The sequence below is a fragment of the Schistocerca serialis genome, chromosome 5, assembly GCF_023864345.2.
Source record: "Schistocerca serialis cubense isolate TAMUIC-IGC-003099 chromosome 5, iqSchSeri2.2, whole genome shotgun sequence".
Classification (NCBI taxonomy): domain Eukaryota; kingdom Metazoa; phylum Arthropoda; class Insecta; order Orthoptera; family Acrididae; genus Schistocerca; species Schistocerca serialis.
In genome coordinates this window covers 675,732,541-675,741,941 of record NC_064642.1, presented here as the reverse complement: position 1 = coordinate 675,741,941, position 9,401 = coordinate 675,732,541, and the positions used below count along the sequence as shown (strand labels likewise).

The window sequence follows — 9,401 nt, the reverse complement described above, 5'->3', positions numbered from 1 at the left end:
TGGCGTCTGTTTCCAGTCCCCAAGTATTTTCCGCCAAATTTCCATACGGAGGGGGGGGGGGGGGGGTTAGTGTCCTCACTGCATTACACAACACCATTTAGAAGGTACAAGCTTTTGACGAGTTCCATACTTGTTCAGGATACTTAGTTCCTCTTTTAGTAATTATTTTCGAACACCCTGGATCGTAAACTAAATCAGTTTCGTCGTAATGCCACACATTCTCATGTGGAACACTTTCCCAGTCTATCTCTACATTGTCAAAGAATATATACGTGATTTCGCCGTCGTTAGCTGCTCTTGCATACGTGATGTTTTTCGCCGCCCCCTGTCTCAAAAGAGATTGTGCCTGTGTATAAATTGTACTTCCCAGTCTATTCTAGGGAAGTTGTTTTCAAAACGGGTTTTCTTCTTGCCACATATGTCATGATACATTGGGGGTCGAATGTCCGCCTGGGGAATCTAAAACCTGAACAGATATATCATGAGAAACGGTCCCCCTTCAGACTATGTAAATACACAGTGCCTGCTAACTGTTCCCCCAAGCCTTTTTTTAACCTTAGTAGAAGTGTATTCTTTGGGATTCCATGCTTTTGAGACGCCTTCCTGTGTGTCAGGGATTTCGTTTTAATTTCATTAATAGCCTCTTTCAGACTTTCCTCGGTATAATTACAGTGTTCCCTCGACCCCAGAGCTCGTTTATATTCCAGTACAATACTTTGGCCGTTCCTAAAACAAAAGAGGCAATCAAAATTAGTCACAAAGTATCTGGATGGTAACTATGGGAAAGTTCTGAAGTTTCCACATGTAAATCTCATTACTGACAAAAGCAGCCAAACCAGTTACTAATTATAAGTATTTTCATTCCACGTTGACCGAAATTGAGCCTTGGCGGCTTCTGTGAGGGCATGCGTGATTACCAACTGGCGCCACTTGGGCGTATCACCTTTTCTGGATTGTGTGTTCCCACTGGGGCTGTGCGGTAGTGAGTGGTATGTGGGACACGGAACTGGACGGGTGTGACTGAGTACTCGGCGTCCTGCCGACTGCAGCGAGTTGAAACCGTTGACCACTGGGCTATGGAGAACATCGTTTTCCTGCAGCGCTGACCGGCTAGTTTAGCGGACAAAGAGCTATTCTCGTCACTTGCAACCTGAGTAAGAACTTCATCATTCAGTTGTTGTGTACTAAACACAGCGGGATGTAGCGGACAACTTGTTACCAGCTACAAGCAGGAGGGCAGTATTATCCGGCACCTGCCAAGAGTCCTGAAGCTATTGGCCTCTTTAGCGTTTATTTGAAAGTATGTAAGAAGACTGCCAACGGCCTTGCCGCAGTGGGAACACCGGTTCCTGTCAGATCAGCGAAGTTAAGCGCTGTCGGACTGGGCTAGCACTTGGATGGGTGACCGTTCGGTCTGCCGAGCGCTGTTGGCAAGCGGGGTGCACTCAGCCCTTGTGAGGCAAACTGAGAAGCTACTTGCCTGATAAGTAGCGGCTCCGGCCACGAAAACTGCCAAAGGCCAGGAGAGCGGTGTGCTGACCACATGCCCCTCCGTATCCGCATCCTGTGATGCACCTGGACTGAGAGGGTGACACGGCGTTCGATCGGTACCGTTGGGCCTTACAAGGCCTTTTCGGACGGGAGTTCAAGAAGACTGTTCAGCAACTACCTTACTTAAAGATTTCTAACTCTGCCCCAGTATGAGATGGTCAGGAATCCGGTTCCCTTATGCGTTTTAGGTTACCCACTTTGGGGCTGTGTATACAAATCTACACGTTTCTGTAAACGCCGAGCTGGAACTCGTATTTTGTAATTTTAATCTGGTACTTGAAATCATTGCTTGTTCTCATCGAGTATTTGATACTACTGATTGTAATTTCTGTTTGTTGTAGGCCAAACCACCCTTCCTGGGGCCAGTTATTGGATTTGGCCCGTAACTAAAGGTCTGTGCGCTCAGCCTAATGTTAGTCCCAAACAGGCCCCATCAGAGATATACCTTGATTTATTTAATCTTGTTTGAATTATAATTTAATTATTTTTTAAATGACTTTCTACATTTTTTTTTTTTTTTTGTTATTGCTAGGAAAGTTAACTTACAGTATAAGCTGGACGCTCCTGTAGCGAAGTTTTAATACCTGGTTTCCGTAAATTCGCCGTATAAGTACTGCTGTGAATGTTAATTTCCATCAAACTTGTTTCTGGTTTGTTGTTTGGTATATGCTAGCAGCCTTGTATCGGCAGCATTTAATGGCTCAAATGGTTCAAATGGCTCTGAGCACTATAGGACTTAACATCTGGGGCCACCAGTCCCCTAGAACTTAGAACTTCTTGAACTTAACTAACCTAAGGACATCACACACATCCACGCTCGAGGCAGGATTCGAACCTGCGACGGTAGAGGTCGCGCGGTTCCAGACTGAAGCGCCTAGAGCCGCTCAGCCACTACGGCTGGCAGCATTTAATGCGTCGGTGTTCTGCTGATGCGGGACAAGGACACGTTTTCCTTTTGCTCCGGCGGTTTTCCCGTCACCGCACGAGTTCTTCTAGGTGTGTGATATAAGCCTTTGGGCAAACTAAATACTCAGTTTCTTGATTTCTTTGAATAAATAGGGTTTAATTGCCATGATCATTTTAGTAGTGTTTTAGGGGCCCGGTAGTTTATTTAAGTACTTAACTTGATTTATGTGTAACAGGCTTGGGTCCAAGCAGTGAAGTATCACTGTTTGCTTCGGTTTTTACCCATGGGCAGCCCTTGGCCACCTCGTCAGTATCTAGTCTACACTCCTGGAAATTGAAATAAGAACACCGTGAATTCATTGTCCCAGGAAGGGGAAACTTTATTGACACATTCCTGGGGTCAGATACATCACATGATCACACTGACAGAACCACAGGCACATAGACACAGGCAACAGAGCATGCACAATGTCGGCACTAGTACAGTGTATATCCACCTTTCGCAGCAATGCAGGCTGCTATTCTCCCATGGAGACGATTGTAGAGATGCTGGATGTAGTCCTGTGGAACGGCTTGCCATGCCATTTCCACCTGGCGCCTCAGTTGGACCAGCGTTCGTGCTGGACGTGCAGACCGCGTGAGACGACGCTTCATCCAGTCCCAAACATGCTCAGTGGGGGACAGATCCGGAGATCTTGCTGGCCAGGGTAGTTGACTTACACCTTCTAGAGCACGTTGGGTGGCACGGGATACATGCGGACGTGCATTGTCCTGTTGGAACAGCAAGTTCCCTTGCCGGTCTAGGAATGGTAGAACGATGGGTTCGATGACGGTTTGGATGTACTGTGCACTATTCAGTGTCCCCTCGACGATCACCAGTGGTGTACGGCCAGTGTAGGAGATCGCTCCCCACACCATGATGCCGGGTGTTGGCCCTGTGTGCCTCGGTCGTATGCAGTCCTGATTGTGGCGCTCACCTGCACGGCGCCAAACACGCATACGACCATCATTGGCACCAAGGCAGAAGCGACTCTCATCGCTGAAGACGACACGTCTCCATTCGTCCCTCCATTCACGCCTGTCGCGACACCACTGGAGGCGGGCTGCACGATGTTGGGGTGGAGCGGAAGACGGCCTAACGGTGTGCGGGACCGTAGCCCAGCTTCATGGAGATGGTTGCGAATGGTCCTCGCCGATACCCCAGGAGCAACAGTGTCCCTAATTTGCTGGGAAGTGGCGGTGCGGTCCCCTACGGCACTGCGTAGGATCCAACGGTCTTGGCGTGCATCCGTGCGTCGCTGCGGTCCGGTCCCAGGTCGACGGGCACGTGCACCTTCCGCCGACCACTGGTGACAACATCGATGTACTGTGGAGACCTCACGCCCAACGTGTTGAGCAATTCGGCGGTACGTCCACCCGGCCTCCCGCATGCCCACTATACGCCCTCGCTCAAAGTCCGTCAACTGCACATACGGTTCACGTCCTCGCTGTCACGGCATGCTACCAGTGTTAAAGACTGCGATGGAGCTCCGTATGCCACGGCAAACTTGCTGACACTGACGGCGGCGGTGCACAAATGCTGCGCAGCTAGCGCCATTCGACGGCCAACACCGCGGTTCCTGGTGTGTCCGCTGTGCCGTGCGTGTGATCATTGCTTGTACAGCCCTCTCGCAGTGTCCGGAGCAAGTATGGTTGGTCTGACACACCGGTGTCAATGTGTTCTTTTTCCATTTCCAGGAGTGTATATGAGAGCAGAATAACCAATGGAGATTTATGCATTTAATGTCTTTTATGTAACGTTTGCTGCACTTATATTCAAGTCCTGTTGTGGGATAAGGCCACTGTTGTGATGCACGTCACCCGGACAGAATTCCGTCTCCAGGTTTATTTAATCAATTAAATACTTGGAAATTTGTGGTAAGTTTCTTTGGGACCAAACTGCTGAGGTGCTCGGTCCCCAGGCTTAAACACTACTTAATTTAGCTTAAACTAAGTTACACTAAGGACAACACACACATCAATGCCCAAGGGAGGACTTGAACCTCCGACGGGGGAAGCCGCGCGAACTGTACCAAGGCGCCTCGGGCCGCGTAGCTAGCACGCGCGGCATTTAATCAGTTAACTGTTTGTAATCGGGTCACCATGATACTGTACAGCTGACTTGTTATACGAGTGCCATTTGTAATTTTTTGTATAATGCAAATGTCCTTATCCATTGTGATTTTAATTTAAAACCTTAACTATTTGCAAGAATCATGGTATCTCTTAGTAGGCTTATGACAGAATTATTATTCAATAAAGATATATGTTTGGGAATGATAAACGACGAATCAAGTTAGGCCACCCTTCCGCGTGTTTTCCTTAGATTAATCCCGACACTTGTTCATTTACGATTTGTCATATTTACCTGTATCTTGTGATCCAATTGTAGTTCCGATTTCGTATGTGAAAGTTTAGAGCACACTTATCACTTGCCAACAATGGCACGAATATGAAAGTGGCTGCTGCTCAACACAGATGGTACTTGGAAATTCTGGAGACTTCCAGTACTTTGCAGTAAAGATGAAAGCTTGCAGAGACCTCTGAAGCAATATGGTATCTCGCAAGTTGAAGCCGCAGGAGATGTAAAGCTCACTGAAGTGTAACTGTCTTAATGTTACCTCACCAGTAACAAAGTTGCCTCAGTTTAATGTAAGAATGGATTAAGCACGTCAAACAAAACAAAAGAAACCACTTGAAAAAATACAAGATTTCCTCCTCCAACAACAGCCTTCCTATTCGAGGGTAGCTCCATCCGGTTCTTAGTGACAGAAAGGTCCTTCTTTTAAACATCATTCATTCGGCATCGGGTTGTAAATGTTTAAATGTGCACGTATTGTGTTTCGTTTGCCTTTTATTATTACTGTTTTAACTACCAGTGCAGGAGGTCATACGTCTCGTATATCTAAAAATTTCCATTTTATTTTCACCTCAAAAAAGTTTTAAATTCATTGTAATTATCACCCCTATTTTTTTTCGTTTACCTAACTAAAATTTACTGACAACTGGCTGAAGAGCGATTTGCCTCTTGCCTGTACCGCTGACAGCCTCGCCCCCCCGCCCCCGTTCGCCCATAAGGAGCGTCAGGTTGGTTAAACAACAGTAAATAAGGAAACCTGCAAAATCAGTCTTAAGGATCACTCTGAAGATGGCTGAACGATGTACAGCCGAAATATTAGAAGAGGAAGCTGAATCATTCTACTGCACAGCTGAAATTTAATAGAGCAGTCATTGCACCGCGAAAACATGCAGATCTCAGTCAAAACTCCTCCAGTGTGTCGTAGTGACACCGCTCACCGACGTCCAACAAACTTTAAGCATAACTTCAAACATTTTTCTCGCTTACATTCTTGACGCCAAATATTTGACACGTTAACTCATTCATAATGTAATCAGATGTTTGAAGTTCCGTTATACGTGAGTGTTTGATTCTTTAAAGGGGCGGCAGTTTACAGGTTAAGTACCAAACTCACAATTAGTGCTCAGTTACCTTGTTATGTTCTGAAGTCAACACTTAAACTGCTTTTCCTGAATATATTATTTTCCTTCCTGTAAAACTATTTATTTTTAAAAGAACATCATTTTAGAAATTTAAAGGTGGTTCAATATCTTTGCTGTGACACGCGAAACGAGTTTTATGTAGTAATCTACCTTGTACGAGTAAGAACAACGTGATATGAAGGAAACAGGTTTCATAATGAACCTTGAGGAGTTAAGCTCTTTATCGTTCAACAGAACTTTGGTATGATCTGTGTGTCATGAAAGAACAGCTGTGACGTTACCATAAGGAGAAGGAAAGAAAATAGCGAAACAAGCTATGTGGCGAGAGTCTCGGTCCGGTGCGCTGTTTTAATGTGTTGGAAATGTTCATCGCGCCCGTCTGCTGAGGAAATCTGATCTCAGCACCAACCTTGTCTCACTGACAATGCGCTCATTAGAGGCGCCAGAAATGCTTATCTACGAGAATAATAGTGAAAGGGAAACTCAGTAACGGACACTAACATGCGGGAGCAGTTGCCATCGCAGACAAAACAGTGAAAATGACGGCGCAGGCAGTAGCAAAGAAATGGTTCAAATGGCTCTGAGCACTATGCGACTAAGCTTCTCAGGTCATCTGTCACCTAGAACTTAGAACTAATTAAAACTAACTAACCTAAGGACATCACACACATCCATGCCCAAGGCAGGATTCGAACCTGCGACCGTAGCGGTCGCTCGGTTCCAGACTGTAGCGCCTAGAAGAGCACGGCTACTCCGGCCGGCAGACAGTAGCAAATCTTTGATTGTATGCACTTCGCTTTCGGCGAAATTCTGCGTAAAATTACCAATGGCCATGTTGCATTATTGTCTGTTGTGGTCTTCAGTCTGAAAACTAGTTTGATGCAGATATCCGTGTCATTCGGTCCTATGCAAGCCTCAAGTACTGCACTTCTCTCTTGGTCTCCCTCTGCAATTTATACCCCCCCCCCCTCCCCCGCTTCTAAACAATACTAAATAGACGAATCTTTGATGTCACAGAATGTATACTATCAACCGATCCATAAGTTATGCCACAAATTTCTTTTCTCCCTAGTTTATTCAATACCTCCTTATTGATTACGGTATCTCTCGAACTTATCTTCAGCATTTCAATAGCTTCTATTCTCTACTTGTCTTAACTCCTTATCGTCCACGTTTTACTTACGTACCAGACAACAATCCTGACAAATGCATTTAGAAAAGACTTGCAAACACTTAAGTTTGTGTTCACTGTTAACAAATGTCTTTTCTGCAGAAAGACCTTTCTTGCCATAGCCGGTCTACGTTGCTTATCTGCTCTACTTTGGCCATCATAAGTTAATTTTACTGTTCAAAAATGCTCAAATGTGTGTGAAATCTTTTTGACTTAAATTCTACGGTCATCAGTCCCTAAGCTTACACACTACTTAACCTAAATTATCCTAAGGACAAACACAGACACCCACGCCGGAGGGAGGACTCGAACCTCTGCCGGGATCAGCGGCACAGTCCTTGACTGCAGCGCCCTTGAGCGCTCGGCTAATCCCGCGCGGCTATTTTTACTGTCCAATTAGCAAATATCATCTACTTTTAGTGTTTCATTTCGTAATTCTGTCAGCATCACTTGATTTGATTTTACTACGTTCCATTATCCTTGTTTTTCATTTGATAATGTCCATCTTGTATCCTTTTTTCAAGACACTGTTCCCGATTTAACTTCACGTGAAAGTCTCAGAATTACAATGTTTTTGGCAAACTTCAGAATTTTGCTTTCTTCTCCCTGGGCTTTCATTCTTTTTCAAAATGTTCTTTTTCTTCTCTTATTGTTTTCTCAGTGTACACATTGAACAATATCAGGGATAGGCTAAAACCCTCCCTTCTCAACCTTTGCATCCTTTTCATGCCTTCGCTCCCTATGACTGCCGTCTGATTTCTGTACAGGTTGTAGTATATATCCTTTCGCCTCCCGTATTTTACCCCTGCTACCTTCACATTTTCGGAGTATTCCAGTCAACATTGTCAAAAGCTCTCTCTAAGTCCACAAATGCTAGATGGGTAAGATTGCCCTTCTTTAACCTATCATCTAAGGTAAGTAGTGGGGTCAGTATTGCTTTGGGTGTTTCAACATTTCTCCAGAACCCAAACCGATCTTCCCCAACGTCACCTTCTAGCAGTGAGTATTTTCTATGAAAGTAAAATTTTCTATGCTATCAGACCGCGTCATGTTCCTCTTCCAGTTCCTTCGTGCAGTTAATGTTTTGATCACTCTGCTTCGATTATCGTCAGGACCTTCCGGTGTCCCCAGCTAGTTGAACAACGTCGAAGACTAGTCTCAAGCTCAGTTATACAAAAGAATTTTCCCGGTTTTATCGTGGAGAATCAGGTCTACTGAGTGAAATTTTTCCGGCTACTGTTGGTGGGATATCGTCATTGGGTAGGCAGCTATAAAAGGCAGACAAAGAGAGCAGGAATGTCTACCAAGATATTATAGTCGTCCTCCAGACTTGGCTGCCTAGAAGTTGTTTGCATTTCGTCCACTACGACTTCATATTTAGTTCCCTTATGGCGGAAAAACAACGAAGCTTGAAGTCCGTAGCCCTCGCGTGCAGTCTATTTCATAATTCCTGTTACAGGTTTCTAATGGTTGAGGAGGCGCACAGCAGCTTTAATTACCTCTTTTTAACATTGTTTAATGTAGCATGGCGCTGGCTGTGTCAGTTGCTTTTGTGGGTGAGCTTTAGAAGTGAGCAACCCTGCGAATACGGGACAGGCCACGTGCAGAGAGGTTCGGTGAAACGACCCCCCGTGAGCCAAGGGAATGTGGACCTTCGCAGGACAGGAGAAGTAGGTATCGTTCCAGATGACGGAAATCTACCAGCACATGGATCATGTTTAGAAAAATTCATATGCAGACAAACGCTTCCCGACTTTCGAATGAAACATGGCAAAACAGCTCTGACGAACCACAGGTTCAGAAGAGCCACAAAGTTGGTGCCTGGCCTCGAACAATGTTTTTTAGATTTTCCCAGGACTTGTAATGTGTGGCCAGCTGCTGGGTGAGAGGGCAGCAATTGGCGAAGGTAGATGTGACGTTAGAAGGATGTAACACATAGTGGGACGCTCTTTATGAATGAGGGAAGGAAACAGATTCTTGGTTTTTTATAATATTTCGCCTCTTCTTGGCAGGGTATTTCGTTGAAGAAAATTTTAAGCCAGTGGCGGATCGTTGTAACTGTAGAAAGGATTAGTTTTCCAGTTTTCCTTGTCATGAAGAAGGACTCAGTCAGTTCTTTGCTGATTAAGAAACAAAGGACTTCGTCTCTGGGCTTGAACATATTGGTACTCCGCAGGCTATTCTCTCAACTGGAACGGTCGACTGGGAACCATTGTTCGAGGAGGAGGAAGAG

General features: G+C 45.3%; 1 pseudogene; it reads left to right on the top strand.

The window, feature by feature from the left end:
• Window positions 1-1,315: 1,315 nt before the first annotated feature.
• On the top strand, window positions 1,316-1,433 carry LOC126482470 (5S ribosomal RNA; annotated as a pseudogene).
• The last annotated feature ends 7,968 nt before the right edge of the window (window positions 1,434-9,401 follow it).